The sequence below is a fragment of the Chelonia mydas genome, chromosome 9, assembly GCF_015237465.2.
Source record: "Chelonia mydas isolate rCheMyd1 chromosome 9, rCheMyd1.pri.v2, whole genome shotgun sequence".
NCBI lineage: Eukaryota > Metazoa > Chordata > Testudines > Cheloniidae > Chelonia > Chelonia mydas.
The window spans coordinates 90015799-90033140 of record NC_057855.1 but is presented as its reverse complement, the minus strand read 5'-3'; the positions used below and the strand labels follow the sequence as shown (position 1 = coordinate 90033140).

The window sequence follows — 17342 nt, the reverse complement described above, 5'->3', positions numbered from 1 at the left end:
CATCAGGGTGGTACTGTGTGTCAGTGCTGTGGTGCCACAATTTTAATGCACAGTACATCTGTCTGCGGTATTCCAGCAGGGGGGTTCAATACTGATAACGTGATGTCAATCAAAACATCATCTTTGGAATATTGAAGTGTTGTTATGCTCTGTGATGATGTCGCTGGCCTAGGCTAACATTTTTGTCTTCTCTAAGGATACAGATAAAGCCCACATGAAATTAAAAGGCCTTGACCTGTTTGAGCTTTGGCAAGAAAAACATGTGGTTCTTGCTGATATGGTCAAGCTCTCAATTTAACATGCTGTCTGATTGCTTCGATTCCAAAGAGCTTGGTCTACTATCCATGTGCAGTCTTTAATGTTAGAGGCTTCATAGAAAATGAAGAAGAGTAAATTAAAGGAAGGATTCATGAATCTGTGACATACTCAAAGTCAAGCCACTGAAATGGGGAACCCACTGGGTAATGAACTCAGAGGAATTCTGTTGAATGGTAAATCTCTTACACAGCCTACTGCAACCTCAGCTCTAGAACAATGTCAGTGATCAACCCATATGCTTGGAAAGTTACGAGTATCTGCCGTGTTCAGCTTTTGAGCTGAAATTTTCTGTGCCTGGCCTCTGCCTGGGTTAATTTTTATTTTAAGTTGTAGAAAATTCCTGTACATTATTTTTTAATTTGACAAAGATGGGAAAGAAATGACCTCTTTTGGGTTTAAAATTTTTTAACCATGGTGAACCAGAGCATTACAGCAAGTCTTGGGATCATCTGAATGCTGTGCTTTTAATGTTATATTCTAGGACATGCACATCATGGAAATGCAAACTTTGCTATGCTATTAATAGATTCAAGTCAATATTTGGCTCACTGCTGCTTCTTAAGTCTCTTAATGTTCTGTGTACTAATGACGTTGGTAGACACTAGAGCACATTTGTGTTAGAACACTGCAGGAGACTTTTTTCTGGCTTTTCTGTCACCCTCTCTTTTTTCCTTAACAAATGTAGAAAATTTAAATTCAGAGCATTAAAGTTGCACATTCAACCTTAACTTTCATATTTCCTGACTTCTGCCTTTCCACCTGTGCAACTTTAACTTCCCCTTTGCATGTATGCAGTAAAGAATATAGTCTTTAATGATATTTGTGAGTTATATAGATACACCTATAGGTAAGGGCTAGATTCTGATTTTAAGTGCAGCCCAGGATAATGTGTAAGTTGTATCAACTCAAGATTAGCTTTCCGTAGGCAGTGATCATGTGATAGTTCTAGTAATTTAGAGTTTTTAAAAAATACCTGTAATTTTTTTAATGTGATTACATAATAATGTGCCATATATATAGGAAGCTGTATTACCATATACCTTCAACATGAAATCTCTCTTTGGAGTGCGTAATTGTGCAACATGAATGTTGCATTAATTTACATGTTTGCATTTAACCTTGACCCTCCTATCTCCCCCAGGGATATCAAATCACGTATTAATGTCATGAATAGCAATGAACAATAACCCCAGCTTCATTCAGTGCTCCATAGTGAATGGTCTGTTTATTGGATGCCCCATGCTGTAGCTACTTGTCCCACTTTTGATATGACCAAGCCTCCCTTTTCGCTGCCACAGAAATACTGTTTCCTCAGCATAAGCCTCTTTATTCCTGCAAAGACCATTGCCCCACAAGGAGGCTGTCTGATTCCAAAGCTGATAGGCTGCAGAAAAAAAGAATCGTGCTTTATTTTCTTCCCTGTTTGCTCTCTTTTTTAAATAACTGGCTGCATTTTTGTTCCTAGGCTAGAAAAAGCCTGGAGACATACTCTCTGCCTGCAGCTTTTGCTTTCTTCTCTCCTGCAGGCAAGGTGATCAGATGTTCCGATTTTATAGGGACAGTCCCGATTATTCAGGGCTTCATCTTACACGGGCGCTTATTGCTCTCCACCCCCACTCTGATTTTTCAAACTTGCTATCTGGTCACCTCCCCGGAGCTATCCCTACCCAACATTCTGAACCCTCTTGCTCTCTTGATATGCTAACCACAAATAGCTAGAATGCTAGCTCCGTCTGGGGCAACTTCTTATCCACTTAGCCAGTAAACTGAGACCTACACGCCGTATAGCTGTTTAGGGAAGCATTCCTGATTGTATGACACTCTATCCGCTCATTTAAATGCAAAAATTCCAACACTAAGCACTACTTCAGCCTTTAAAATATTTCACTGACCACGCCATTCACTCTACAGTATACTGTCTAATTACACAGGACACATTAAGAAAAGGAGTACTTGTGGCACCTTAGAGACTAACAAATTTATTTGAGCATAAGCTTTCGTGAGCTACAGCTCCAAGATTATGTCAATATGAAGAATTTCAGTGGAATGGTTTCAGCAGAAACAAAGACCTGGCTCCACATGCCCACAAGCCTTGATGAAAATCCAGCTGAATTTACTTCATTGTTTATTGGTCCATAAAAGGAGGATAACTGAGAGAGACAACAAAAATGAGAATTGGTATGGTATGTAAAAAAAATAAATATACTCAGACTAAAATTACAGCCAGTGGAATGATTCGAGGCTCCATCTCACAAGGTGTTGAGCGTTCTGGCTCCAATGCTGCAAAGCACTTAAGCACATGCTTAACTTTAAGCACATGAGCAGTCCCATAATGTGCTTACGGGCTTTGCTGGATCAGGCCCAGAGTGCTTAGCACCTTTCAGTATTGAGCCATAGGACAATGTGGTATTGTTGCTTTTCCCCAGGTTTTGGTCTTGTATTAGGCTAACTGCTATGGATGACTAACTTCTGTTCACTCAGATCACACCCTTAAAGGGGTGTAAAGGGGGCCTGAGGATTTCTGGGAGGTTTAACAAAATCAGGGGTTGGTAAATACCCAGATCTAACTAACTCAGCATACTCTGTGTGTGTGTGTGTGTGTGTCTGGGTGGTGGCAGGAATCTTCATGTTAGCCACCCCTGCCTTCTTAGGCTAAAGTTAGGTCAAGAACTCTGGAGGTTAGTGCATGAGCCTCTACTGCATGAACTAAAAGCCACATGGCCATTAGTTAAGGCTGTAGCAGACTCGTTAATCTCTAGCTGTCTCGGTGCCACAAGAAAGGATAGAACACCACACCCAAGAGGCATGTGGGTCACGTACTTCCCCCAGCTGAGGAAGTGCATCCCAAGCTTCAGAGACCTCCCAGTTGATATCCCAGATGAGCCCCGCACTTGTAACGCTGACAGACCCCAGTGGTTGATGGGCAGGATTGAACCTGGAACCTCTGGATCTTAGTGCATGACCCTCTACTGCATGAGCTAAAAGCCACATAGCACTTAGCTAAGGCTGTAGCAGACTCATTAATCTCTAGTGTTCTCGGTGCCACTAGAGGGGACAGAGCACTACACCCAGGAGGTGTGGGGGTTACATTAGCAGTTGTTGATTGTGCTAGGGAAAGTTAAATGGGCTCTAGTGACTCACAGAAGTAGATGACTTACCAACCTACTTGGAGATAAGAGGTAGCAGTGACTCTCTAGAGAGAGGATCTAGAGTATGGACTGAATGGTCCCGATTCTTGGGAGCAGCCAAGCTGGGGGGAAAAATCCAAGCTGAACTTTTTTGTATCCTTGCTTATTTCGTGACAACTAAAGCCAAATCCCAGGAAAGGAGCATGTTGGCTTGACACCATGTGTGAACTGTTTGAGAGCAGACTGGAAACAGCACCTGCGCCCAGATTCAAACAAAACTCTAGATCAGAACATGCAGGTCTGAACCTGACCTGAAGTCTGGGGGCCTGTGATAGCCAGCTGACTTCAGACCACAGCATTATGTGTTGTTTCAGGATAGACTAACGGGATCCTCATGTGCCCATTTAATAATGCTGCTCACACTTGGTTTGAAAAATGGTTTTTGTTTTTTTTTTTAAATGCTAGTTAACAATCAGTTCAATGGTTTCCATTAACATCTTTACTGCTTTTCCTTTGCAAGTCCATAACATTACTGCCGTAGTCCTTGTACTTCACTACTTGTTATTTGTATTGGGGACGTCTGGGGAATGCTGTGAGAATATGAATCACTTGACAAGGCAGTTATAAAGACTTAAATGGTGACTCTTCTGTCACCATTATCACCTGCTGCCTTCAGGGCTCTGCCACTTAAAGTCTTCAACAGCACAGCCCTGCTTGTCCTCTAGTGACGTGAGCCTTATCCATCCTACCGTACAGCTGCAGACTAGAGGTTAAGAATTTCCAATGCCTCTTCTGTGGAACACTGTTCATATTTTATTCTTGAGCACTGCAGCACGACAATGTCAAGCAGGGACACAGAAACAGAAGTGCTGTTAATTCCTTCAATTTACACCTCTTATCAGAAGAGACTTCTAACCACTTGTTATGTAATAGCGGGAATCTTGCATTGTGCCTTCTCTGTCTGTCCTAAAGATAAGGGTATCAATGAGTTTTTCTTTTTTGTCAGATGCTGCTTGTCTCTGAAGGAAAAGGATGTTGACTGGCTTCTTCCTTTCTATCCTCGAGAGATCAGGAGCAATTGCTTCCCTCATCACTTAGAATGACAGACTGCTGGTTGAGATCAATCCTTTGAATTTGCAGCGGTATCTCACTAGGAATTGCAAATAAGAAGACTTCAGCTGTACTTATGGTGACTGACCTCAGTAAAGCCCCAGATGTCCTTTTTTGTATGAAATAGGAACTCTAGCTTACCAGCTAACTCTGCCGGAGGTTCCTCTTTCAATGAAGCCTGGTGAGTATTATGTATAGTAGCTACTGTGAGACCCTAATATTTTACTGCTCCAGCCACTTCGTTTGTAATGTATCTTCTTGTCTTTTCAAGTAGGCTGGGAGTTGGCATGAAGTAGGAATACGAATAGTTGTGAAGGTTTAAAAGTGTATTTCTTCTCTGAAACATGACTGTAAAAATGGCATAGTAATGACACTCTGTTTACTGTTTCTTGGCATAATCCATGTCAAAGGTACTCAATTTACAAGTATAAAAATGATTTTTTCCCTCCACCGTCAACTACCTGCCCTGCAGACTCAGCCTGGGATCTGACAGTCAGTCTGAGGTCTTTCCTTCCCATGTGCAAGATAAAGATCTTGCAGGCCAGACTGGAATACCCAGGCCACCTCATTCCCATCCATCTTTGTACAGCAGTTTTCAGAGCAGAACTGCTCATGAGCAGGACATTTTATAAAAGCTCCCTACAAAACCTCAGGAAACATGCCATTATTATATGACATAGCTAAGTTTTGGTTACGGCTAATCGCCACTAGGCACCGAAGATGGACTGTTATTCAGACGACACAGTGTAGTTCCCGCCTGCCAGTCCGTAGCTTAAATACAGACACACTGATGCATCCCATGAAATCACCAATTTTCAAAACTCCACTTGCTTGCAAGTGTGGATTTCCTCCTGCTAGCTCGACTCCCTTTGAAGTCGATACAAATTGAAAGTACTCAGCACCACGTAGGAGGCATGGATGCAGCACCTGCCCAGACTAGGAACTAAAACTTGAAATTCACTTGGTTGCAGGATTTTTTTTTAATCTGGCATTTATTTTTGTTTCTGCACCAGGTTCATTATAGTACCCCAGATTCCACGGGGCATGCGCGGAGTGTAGTTTAATGAGAATGTGTTGTGCTTCCGAGGATGATAAGAGACTCTCCAGACAACTCCCGCTACTGCTGTTGAAATGTGCCGCACCATGGAGTTAGTTCTAATGAATATCACAATATCCTTTTGGAGCACCTTTCAGTAATTAATTAATGAATGTTCAGAATACCTTCCAGAATAGGTCAGGTGTTATAACTCCCCCTATATAAATGAGAACACTGAAACACAGAGGGATTCAATAATTTTCTTAAAGTCAAACATGACAAATTCGTGGTGGAGCTGGGAAGGTAACCTGAGAAGTCCAACTTGGAGTCCCCTGTTCTAACCACCAGAGAACACTCCTGTCTATATGCTTCCTAGGGAAATTTCTATTGCAATACATAGCATGGTTGGGGATTTTATGGGGCTGATGAGTTTACTGATAGAAGCCAGTCTGGTTTTGTTTTGTTTTGTTTGTTTGTCAGTTGTTCTGAGCCTACTGTGACGAGTCTGTTTACCTTTATTGATTCTTCCTCTGTGCCTGCATTACCCTGATGGACACTTATTTTCCTTCTGATGGTGATGCACATGTTTCCATTGTAGCTGGTGCGTTTATTTCCATGGTGTTTCTGCTGTTCGCTTCTGTTTTTCTGCCAAGTTGCAATTTTCCCTTGACTTGCTCCTGCCCTCCTCAGTTTGGGTGGATTTCTGTTGCCATGGCTGTATTGGTGATTCTCTGAATGTAGCTTCACTGGTGACTGTATCCCCTCTGAGGACATTTCATGTGCTGCAGGCTAAATTATAATTATATCCTATTCCTCCTTATTATGTTAGAATGTATATTACTGCCGTGCCTGGCGGTCTCAGTCATGATCAGGGTCTCGTTGTGCTTGGGTCCGCACGGGCACATGGTCAGACACTGTCCCTGCTCCTCGTAAGCTTACAATCTAAATACACAAGGAGACATAGAGTAATGAAATGACTTGCCCACACTCACACAGAAGGCTAATGACAGAGCTGGGACTAGAACCCAGGTCTTCTGATGCCTGAATGATGAGTCCACGATGCTTCTCTGTCTATTCCCTTCTAATTCCTCTCCCTTAACACTCTTCATCGATTTGTAGACTGCTATCACACACCCCTTCGCCATAGCTTAGCTCAACTATCCGCAGGGTAATTAATTGTCTTAATCTTTCCTCCAAATCATTCTTCGGCTCTCTGACTAGAGTCAGGCCTTGGGACACTGTTGCTTCCTTGGGAGCGGGGCACTGCAGTGTTGGCTGGGATTTCTGAAAGAGGGGACTGCTTGGGTGACCTTTGTGACCGCCTCTGGTAAAGGAGTGGTGTAACTAAAACCGGTCATGCTATGAAAATACCCAGCTGCCACGCCCACTCGCATCTAGTCCCATGAGAGAGCAATCTGCGAGGCCCCCAGATCTGCTACCACTTGGCAAAAGAGCGACAGGGTTCTTTGAGAACCTTTCTCTCCTATCACAGTTTCAAGTTCACATGAAAGTTACAAGCGATGTGAATCAGTTGCTCCGTCTAAAGAACACTGGTGTTATTAAACGGATAGAGAATTGCAAGCATCCTTCACTAAAAAGAATCGCAAGGGCGCATGGTTTTCAGTGTTGGTCTTGTAATTCTCTTGTTTTGCTTGCATTTAGCATCTCATCATGAAATTACTAGGAAAAGAGAGGTTTCAGCACACCTGCTAAACTAATAACTGTGTATCCATGCAACTCAAAGCCTATCACAAAATGGTTTTAAACTGTCCCCTCTACTCTTGTCAGGCTGCGTAGGTTGCCCACACCCTGTTTTACAAATAATTTTTATAAGGCTTCCTGGCATTTTGCAACATAGTGAAAAGTTTAATGAAAAAAGAAAGTACTATAATGATATTCAGTGTCCCTAGGAATGGGATTCGGTAGGAATGGAAATCATTACGCTCCAAATGCATTAGTAGTATAGTGTAAGAGATGGATGGAAGCCTATTTGACTTTTTCTGATTTCACCAAGAAATTGTATTTATCCACTTTTTTTGCCATGTCTAATCAAAGAATTGAATTGTTTCTGATGGAAGTGGCAGGATAAAATTGGTGTAAGCACAAACTTTTCAGTTTTTTCCACATTATACATTGCTGAGTCTTGTTCTGAACTGGCCTGGCTGTTCTGTAACCGTAGTAGGGCTCTTTTAAACTGTTTCAGAGCTAGAAGCTCAGATGGTGCAAACATTCCCTTGGGGACAGTTTACACCCAGCTGAGAATTTGGCCCTCAGTGGCAATGGTGTCTGGATACCTATAGCATGGGCCCCAGAAGCAGTGGATTTTGGGAGATTTCAAATGGCTACTGAGGCATTGTGGGACAGTAATAGGAGGCATCTTTGAGCCATTTGTGCTATTAGGCCAGCGACCTCCATCCACACTGGTATTAATGTTGTTCAGACTGGAATCGTATTTAAGCCCTGCTGAAAGTAAGTCTAATCCAGATAGCAATTGATCTGCATGTAAACCATTAGAGGCAATTCCATCTGTGGAGACGAGATGTTCTACAAGAGATCTAGGTAGGTGGTTCTGAACCAGGGGCCAGGGCCCCCTGGGGGGCTGCAAGCAGGTTTCAGGGGGTCCGCCAAGCAGGGCCACAGTTAGACTCGTTGGGGCCCAGGGCAGAAAGTCTAAGTCCTACTGTGCAGGGCTGAAGTGGGGCCCTGAGCCTGCCACCTGGAGCTTAAGCAGAAGCCTGGTCAACTTAGTTTGGTGGGGCACTTGCCCAGCTTGCTATCCCCTAACGCCCTGGCTTTTATATGTAGGAAACAGTTGTTTTGGCAGAGGTGGGCTGTGGCATTTTTATAGCATATTGAGGGGGGCCTCGGAAAGAAAGAAGTTGAGAACTCCTGATCTAGGGGACAAGTTGCAGAGGGGGAGGTTTAGGTTGGATATTAGGAAAAACTTTTTCACTAAGAGGGTGGTGAAACACTGGAATGCGTTACCTAGGGAGGTGGTAGAATCTCCTTCCTTGGAAGTTTTTAAGGTCAGGCTTGACAAAGCCTTGGCTGGGATGATTTGATTGGGGATTGGTCCTGCTTTGAGCAGGGGGTTGGACTAGATGACCTCCTGAGGTCCCTTCCAACCCTGATATTCTATGATTCTATGATTCTATGACAATTGGTTCTCAGAATGACCATCTCTTTAGTGTAGGCAAGCCTAGAGTCTCGCATTAGTACCACAAGTCAAGCTAGATGGAAAGGACAGGAGAATTTTAAAGCATTTAGACTACTTCCAGCAGTTCCGGTTTTTGTGTTGATCTCTTCTGTGGTTCTGTTTACTTTCACAGGCAACACTGATATTATACAACTGTACTCCCTTAAATTCATCTCCGATTATACTTGCTGAATTCTTTTTTTTTTCAGGTTGTCAACACCATCCACCTGAAGCAGTTTGGGGGGATCTATTTATAAAAAGAGGTCTGCTGTAAAGTATCTTGTTCTGCTTAAAATGTGACCAGCCTGAGCAAGCTTCAGACACTCGGCATCCCTAGAAGTTTCTCTGTAATCTAATTCGCTGTAGATAGATGGTCATGTGCTAAAACTTTTAGGAATACTTTCCTGGATAGATGCATTCTCAACTTAAATATACAGATCATGCCTTTCTTAATAAAAGATTGATCTTTCTATTACAACAGTGCCCCTAAGATTGAGTCCCATTGTGCTAGGGGCTGTACAAACACAAAGGGAGGAATGGTCCCTGCTAGGAAGACTGTTGGAACAAAAAGTTGATAAAGGAGGAGGAAGAGATAGGGAGGAATGGCCATGTGGAGAAAGAGGGTTGCAAATCGTATCTGATTAAGACTAGAAATAAGAGTGAACTGTCTCAAATTGGTTTTTAGCTGAAGTCAGCACTTGGCAATTCCATCACTTGCTAGTTTAAGGGTATGAAAAAGTGAACTCCTAAAAGATTCATTGCTAATACTGCCTGGCCATGCTGGAGCCAACCACTATCGCTCTAAGCACCCCTGAGTTTAAAGCCCGTTTGTAAGTATCTTGATTAAATGTTTATCAACTTTTTGTTATTGTTTGGATTTAGCAAAGTGCTTATTATTTAGGCTTTTTAGGCATGTTTGGAGCAATTATGTAAATACCATTTGGCCTTTGGATTTAATAAAGAAATTTATGGTTACATTAGTGTCGTGATAATATCCTGCATAAATAATAATTCCAACAGTCTTCCTAGCACATCCAGCAAACGGCAGGCGAGTGCCATGCAGAGTGGAAAAAGTCAGCTGGCTAAAGCTTTAAAAAGGTGAGAAAAGATTTTAAAATAGGTGAGGGGTAAGTTGCTAAAGTTTGAAAAAATAAAGGAAGTAAAAAGCAGCCCAAACAACCAGGAAGATAGTTACAAAAGATATATTCACCTCCAGAATGTTCATGACACGTTGCAATGTCTACTTGTCTGATAATGTCTCTTCCACCTGCCAGTCAAATGGCTTTTTTGGTGTCATCTCTATATTTACTGCTTCACACCACCCTGTGATCTCTATACTGTATCATTACAGCATAAATATTGGAGATAAGCAAATGAGGTAGCACTGTATATTTTGCTAGAGGAGAAAGCTATAAGAGGTACAGTTTTCATACTGAATGATCTCCTGTCTGCCCTTGACAATCCTAACAGACTGGGATAAGAGGCAGCATATGTTCAAAGGTGGATTAAAATGGATCTTAGCTTATCAGCCTTCCTAAAGTTGCCAGCTGGCTTTATCAATATGTAGTGAACACAAGCATGTCAAGACAAATACTCAGCTTAGACACTGTGTTCCATTCCGGGAAGAACAGAAATGGGCTCCAAAGAGTGACTGTGCTCAGAGCTGGATCAGGGGTAGGTTTAGGCTATGGGTTCAAATCAAGGCCAGAATCCAGGGTTCTGATGTGACTGACAGCTCAAGATTTTAGCTGTAGCCAAACCTGAACTGGAAAATAGGCCCTTTCTTGATTTGGATCCAACCTGGAATAAAAATGATGTGGGATGTGTTTCGATGCAGGGTTTCAAATGTGAAATGCACATAAACGTGAGATTCAAAGGGGTTCATGGTTTTTCAGAACAGAAGTTTGCCCTGGGTCTCAGTATAAACCATAAGTCTATTTTCCCTCTGTAGAATATTATCTTTCTCTCTCTTTATTTCACAGAATGCTTCTCCCTTCCCATTTGAGTTAATACTGCTTTACATAGTCCAGTCCTAGCTGTGTGGATCTTCCCTTTGACTGCATATTACACTGAAACAATATTGCCAGAGTGGATTAAGTGTTCTGGGCTCTGACTGCAGTGTGTATTCTGGCAAATAAGCTACATTTTCAAGAAGAATTAACTGAATATAAGACACAGGCTCTCAGAACAAATCATTCTGACTATTTTTGCAACAATAAAACCATAGGGTACATTGGAAAATCACCATTCACAGGTTCTACTCCAGGGGTTAAAAGGAAGGCTCAGTCAATGAATCAGTCACTTGTATTTGTATAATGTCCAGCATGCAGATGCCTTAAAGGGATTGTTGCATCACAACGAGAAAATGCTATCTGGGACTAAACCTGGATCTAAAGTCTGAAAAAGGCTCTAAAACCAGAATCCTGAAGATGACTGATAAAGCTTGCAAAAACTTAGGGTACATTGTTAAAAGCCTACGTCACATAGGAGCCTACACGTCCTAACCACTTTCCAAGTCACTGTCCTAAGTGCCTAAATCTCAGTTTGAGACTGGGATGTAGGTTCCTAAATCAGGTAGGGCCAGATTGAAGCCCCTAAAGTTGTAGATAGGTTCCCAGTAGGTTTGCTTTATTCAAAAGAACCCCAGTGCCTAACTCCCATTGAAATCATGTGACTACATATCTTGCCATGAGACACTTTTGAAAATTTTCCCTTTCGCCTGCTAGCTACTTCTGCTGGTGGTGGGCCTCCCTCCCCAGGGGCTCAGCCTATCTATCGCTCCCTAAGCTCCTCCCCAACTCCCACTGCGACTTTCTTCCTCCACTGAAGCCAAGGTCAGGCCCTGGCCCTTTTCCACTGATCTCCTTTAGCACTTAGGAAATCTAGCCTAATTAGACAATCAGGGTAGCTGGATACTTCTGCTAAAATGATCAGCCAGGAAATAGTTAACAATGTTAAGGTTTCAAATGACATCACACTTAGCCCCCACTACCGAGACAAGTGGGCCTAATTCGCACCTCTCCCAAAGCTGTTAGGTTAGCCTTATGAGAAGGCAGGAAGACAGGACCCTAGCGGTTTGCATCCAGAGGGTTTGCTTCACCACTGTAAGGGTTAAGAGCTTCTACACAAAAGCATACCTTCTGCAGAAGCAGAGGAGCTGCCACTCGTCCAAAACCCAGGCTGTGGTCTGTACGCACCACACTTTTAAATGCGTATGCCTATAAAAGCAGGGTGTTCTCAGCTACATTTAAGAAACAAACCCAAAGGTGATGTCAGTTTGGTGTAGATTTTCAGCACAATCCTCAGAGGAATAGATACATAAATCCTATTAGCACTAATTGAAACTGGCTAGCTAATCCATCCACCACACTCACTGCTGAAACTGTGCCCTTTAGTTCACATCCCTTTGCGATGATAACCCTGAATTTGATCTTTATCACTGTAGGGGAAAGAGCTGGACTTTGTTTATACAGGTGCTGCCCAGAAGAAAAGCGTACTCTTTCAAGCCTGGAGAGAAACGGAGTTAGCCGGCTGGAGAGAATCCCAATTTACACTGGGCGCTACTATTTAATGGAAGAATTAGTAGGTTTACTGTGCATCAGGAATGAATATTTTGAATGAATGAGTTTGGAGAGAAAGGGAGAAGCTAGGTATCAGAGCACCAGTTTTTTAGTGTTAGTTGGCGTCTAATGTAAATAAAATGGGTGGGTTTTATAGAGAAAAATGTATTAGGACACAATGATTTTTGAACCCTGTCTCCCTGCAAGTGCAGAATTATTTAATTTCAAAGTGTGTTCAACATTAGTTATTGAATAACACTTTATTTCTTTTTTTAGACCTGTCTCCTTCTAACCTTGGCCCTATGTCTCCAGCGTGGAGCAGAAATGGAGTCACTGAGTTTTCTCTTCCAAACTCAGCTAAGTTTTAACGAGGTATGTGACTTTTTCTTTTCCTCTTATTTCCTGCTCTCTTTTCTAAAGTCCAGATCCTGTTCCCACTGGATTAGTTAGCAAAGTTCCTATTGATTTTTAATGGGATTAAGATTGGTTATTCTGGGGCAGGGCTGGTGGTGGGGATCAGGGTTTTTAAAGGACAGGACTGAGGTCCCTGAGGGCTGCGTTTGGAGCAAATCTGCCATCCCAGTAAAATGGTAGGAGTTTTGAAGCCTGAGGCTGCCTCTCAATGGGCCTGATTTTACAATCCTTCCTCATGCTGATTAGTACTAACTCATGTGAGCAGTCCCATTGAATCAGCTTGAGTAGGGTTGTAGAATGGAGTCAATGGCAAAGCCTTGTGATGATTCACCAGCACCAAAATCCTGCTGGCCTTACTCGTACACATTAAGTTCCCCTGTGTGAGTCATGGTGTACACTTAAAATGTAGGTCAACATTGTTACATTGCTCAGGCATGTGAAAAGTTCACACCCCTGAGTGCTGTAGCTATGCCAACATAACACCCAGTGTATTGTTCCATTGACCTAGTTACCGTCACTTGGGGAGGTGGTGTTCCTACAGTGCTGGAAAAACTCTTTCCATCTCCATAGGTTGCATCTATAGTACAGGGTTATGCCAGTGTAGCTATGGTGCCAAAGCTGCTTTAGTCCCTATGGTGTAGACATGGCCTGAGCAGACCTGTCCCAAGCTCTGACACTTTGCAGTTCCCGAATGGAATCAACTAGTGTTTTTGCATATTCTAACAACTCAGGATTTTTCCCAGGGGCCCCACACAAAGAGGCTCTTGAGATGAATTTAAAATAAGATTTTATTGACTAGCAGAGGAATCTCCTGGCAGGGTGGTGGATCTAATGAACACAACAGACATGCATTATTCGCAAACCTATATAGGCATGAGAGGAGGAAGAGAACTATCTGCTTAAGGGCTCCATGAGATAAGCTTGCTAATTAAGATGAAGGTTAGAAAGACACATGGCTTTCCATGCTTCAGGGAGTCTGCACTTCAATGTTAGAGATTGGAGGCTTGTTTGTCAAGCCAAATGGAAGCTGTGACAATCCTTTTAGAGATGTTTTCTGAAACCTCAAGGGGGAACATACTGAGCAGATCTAACAATCCGGAGGCTATATTTACTTATATAAGGATTTCAGTTAGGCCCACTAGTCCTTGTCCATCTGGGCAAAATTTGAATAATGTTGGGCACATGATTGTTACTGGGTTCACACTCATGTCTATAAGAATTAAAATTCACGAGGGTCAGGATGCTGTTATAGATGCTAAGATTAAGCCTCCAGATGTAGCTGGAAAATTAGATGTTATCTTTAATCTTTCCAATTTATGCCTAGAAAAATGTTCTGAAAATATGAATTATTTCAGATGGGAAGGAAATAGGCTATTTTCACGATGTGTATATGTAGTTACTGTAGGAGCCCCAGCATCAGGATAGCTGGGGGAGGCTGGTGCAGTCTGTTAGAAGTACTATGCAGCTGGGATTTCTTCCTCCCAGGTAGTGACAGTCAGCAGATTGGAGTGTCTGCTTACATTAGGAGCCTATATACCTGGTTAGAGTGGAATGGCTGGAGTGGCTGGGCCCTGGTTAATTGGGATGTGCCTATCGTAGGACTCGCAGGTAATTATCTCAGATGACTCCCCAGCTCAGGCTCAGGAATGACTGATCACACCCAGTCATTGACCAGGATCTCATTGTGGTAGGCCCTGAACAAACACAGAACAAAAAGATGGTCCCTGTCCCCAAAAGCTTACAACGAAGTATAAAAGCAGAGACAACAGATGAATTCAGACAGATGGGGGAATACAAAGAAACCAATGAGACAATATTGGTCAGCATGGCAGGCAGTGGTCCTAACCATTAAGTTTTTTTGTAGCTATCATGACAAAGGAGGGTTTTGAAGGAAAATATTGTGTTTTGTGAGTGTTTCTGGGGAGCTCCTCCCAAGCGTGAGGGGCAGCATGAAAGAAAGCACAAAGATGCTGGTTTGAAAATATATCGAGTGGCTGATGGAAATTGATGTCATGAGCCAGTTGGAGGTGGGAGTCCACATCACAATAGTGAATGAAAGATGACCAGGGTGGGGGACAGGGCCTTGAAAGTGAAGTTTCTTTAGTCTCACTGTAAGCTTATGTTTGATGTGAGAGAAGGGGGTGCCAGTGTGGGAGATGCAAAGAGAGGAGTGGAATGATGCAAGTGACGGGCTAGGAAAGTGATCTGTGCAGCAGCATTCTGAATGGATATGAGTACGGTAAAATGGTATCTGTCAAGGCCAGAAAGAAGGATAGTGCAGTAGTCAAGATGTAAGATGCTGAGAGCCCGGACGAGAGTTTTATCTGTGTGGATGGATAGGGAAAGCCATATCAGAGATGGTCTGCAGAAAAAGGACCTCCAAGATTTAGATCTAGCCTGGATGTGATGACCGAGAGAGGTCCAAGTTGAAGACGATGCCCAGGTTATGGGCCTGAGTGGCCAGCAGGATGATGGTGTTGTCCACAGTGATCGAGACAGGAGTTAGCGTGGAGTGTGGAAAAAAAAATCAAAATAATCATCAAATGGTTATCAACATTTTTCATGAAATGGAAAAAAACCTGATAATAAAAAGTTAGAACATTGATCCATATGTATTTGAGATCCTGTGGTTCTAAATGATCAATAACTATAAAGTGGGTAATGGTGCTTTGATGTAGAATGCCACTCCCACTGTTTTACCCACACTATCCTCAACAGGTTGTAACCAGTGATTTTAACATTCCAGTCGTGGAACTCATCCCACCAGGTTCCAGTTACATCACATTTCTTCTCCATAACAATGTCTGATTCCCCTTGCTTATTACCCAGACTCCTTGCATTTGTGTATAATCAACAGGAAAATGTCTTCTCTTCATTCTTTGCCACCTCAGTTCAATTTGTTCAGGACACCCTGAGTTTGAGTTTGTACTGCATTTGCACCCTTAGTTCTTTCCCCTTGTGTTTTTAGTTTAAAGCACTCCTGGTTACTCAAGCTAGTCTCTAGCCAAGAAGAATGGCCCCTCACCTGTGAGACACAAGCTGTCCCATTTGTACAGTCCCCCCACCCCACTGGAATGTAGCCCAGTGTTTCACAAAACCAGAATCTTCAGCTTTATGCCAGTTGTGTAGCCAAAGGTTCACCTCTGGAGTTTTCTACTTTCTCTTGCTCATGGGACCAGAAGGCTCTGCGAGAAGATAACTTGGACTTTCCTCTTCTTCAGCTCCCTTCCAAGATCCCTGAAGTTTTCAATAAGCTGTGAACTTCCACATGATGTCATATCATATAGAGAATCCACCACATCCTTAGGTAGGTTCCAACGGTTAATTACCATCAGTATTATAAATTTGTGCATCATTTCTGGTCGTAATGTGTCTAGCTTCAGTTTCCAACATTGGATCTCCTTATGCCTTTTTAATCATCAGAAATCTCTTCACTGTGTAGGTACTTGTGGACCATGATCAAGTCACCTGTTAACCGTCTTTTGGATAAACTAAATAGGCTGAATTTTTTTAGTCTCTCTGTAAGGCATGTTTTCTAGAGGCATTATAAAGTAGTGTAATCATTTTTCTAGCTCTTTTCTGAACCTTTTCCAGTTTTTCAACAGCCTTTTGAAGAGTGGATACCAGAAATAGACACAGCATTCCAGTATTGGTCTCATAATGCCATATACAGAGGTAATACCGCTTCACTATTACTTAATATTCTCCTGATTATACATCTAAGGATTGCATTTGCCCTCTTAGCTGAGGTTGAAAAGTCAAGCTCTCAAAAATGCAGAGGTATAGTTGAAAGCTCTACCTTAGTTCTTTCCTTCAGTTCTTAAACCTTTAAAATAAGAGATTCTCTTTATCTCATAAGTTATTTGTCATTTAATAATATATATAATATAATCCTAGCTGGAAAGTTATATAACCTTTCATACAGTGAGTTACAAGGCTGTGGCAGCTTGGCTTGATGAAGTTCAAATGAGGTCTTCAAAATGACCTAAGTCGAAGAAAATTGGTTCATTATCTTTAAAGTTATTAACTAAAGCCCCGATTCAGCCATAAGAACACATTAAGTGCTTTGCTGAATTGGGGCCTCAAATTCTCCAAACACACTTGCCACATTCTGGAACTTTCTAATTTTAAACTCCATTGAACTGGAAGCTAAAATCTTGGGCCATGTTACAATTTGGGGAGCATCCAGGGCTTTTACCTGAGTGTTCAATTCTCTCCAGCAAGCTGAAGTTTGTTGTTTTGTTTTTTTAAAGACACACTTGCTAACCAGAGAACGTTCACTGTGAAAGGAAGCAGTGTCATTTAGTAGTTTAGCCTCCTGGAACCAGGAGATTTGGGCTGTAAGTTACAACAGCATCCATGAGTCACAACCTAGAGCTGCCCCAGTCTCCATAGCCTCAAGCAAACCCTCTATGCCAACGTTTGTAAGGGGTGCTCTGCACAAGCCATCCATAGACTGATTTACACAGGGGCACTGGAGGAATTCTCCCAAAGCCAGCAAAGGTTCTTTTACCTCAGCACACTAGTGGAGCAGCATACAGGGGCCATAGTGGAAGGGGCATTCCTTCCAAAGTGGGTAA

General features: G+C 42.4%; 1 long non-coding RNA gene across 2 annotated transcripts in view; it reads left to right on the top strand.

Annotated features, from left to right (window-relative positions):
• Positions 1-17342, top strand: part of LOC119567096 — a 101167-nt gene that overhangs the window by 70203 nt on the left and 13622 nt on the right. Inside the window, exons 4-8 of one of the 2 annotated variants that reach the window (XR_006283849.1) lie at positions 4453-4737; positions 12234-12374; positions 12625-12720; positions 15984-16069; positions 16357-16437. This is a non-coding gene — a long non-coding RNA (uncharacterized LOC119567096). Of the gene's footprint in view, positions 1-4452; positions 4738-8997; positions 9052-12233; positions 12375-12624; positions 12721-15983; positions 16070-16356; positions 16438-17342 lie in introns of both variants that reach the window. The other variant, XR_005226834.2, reaches the window with a different exon arrangement.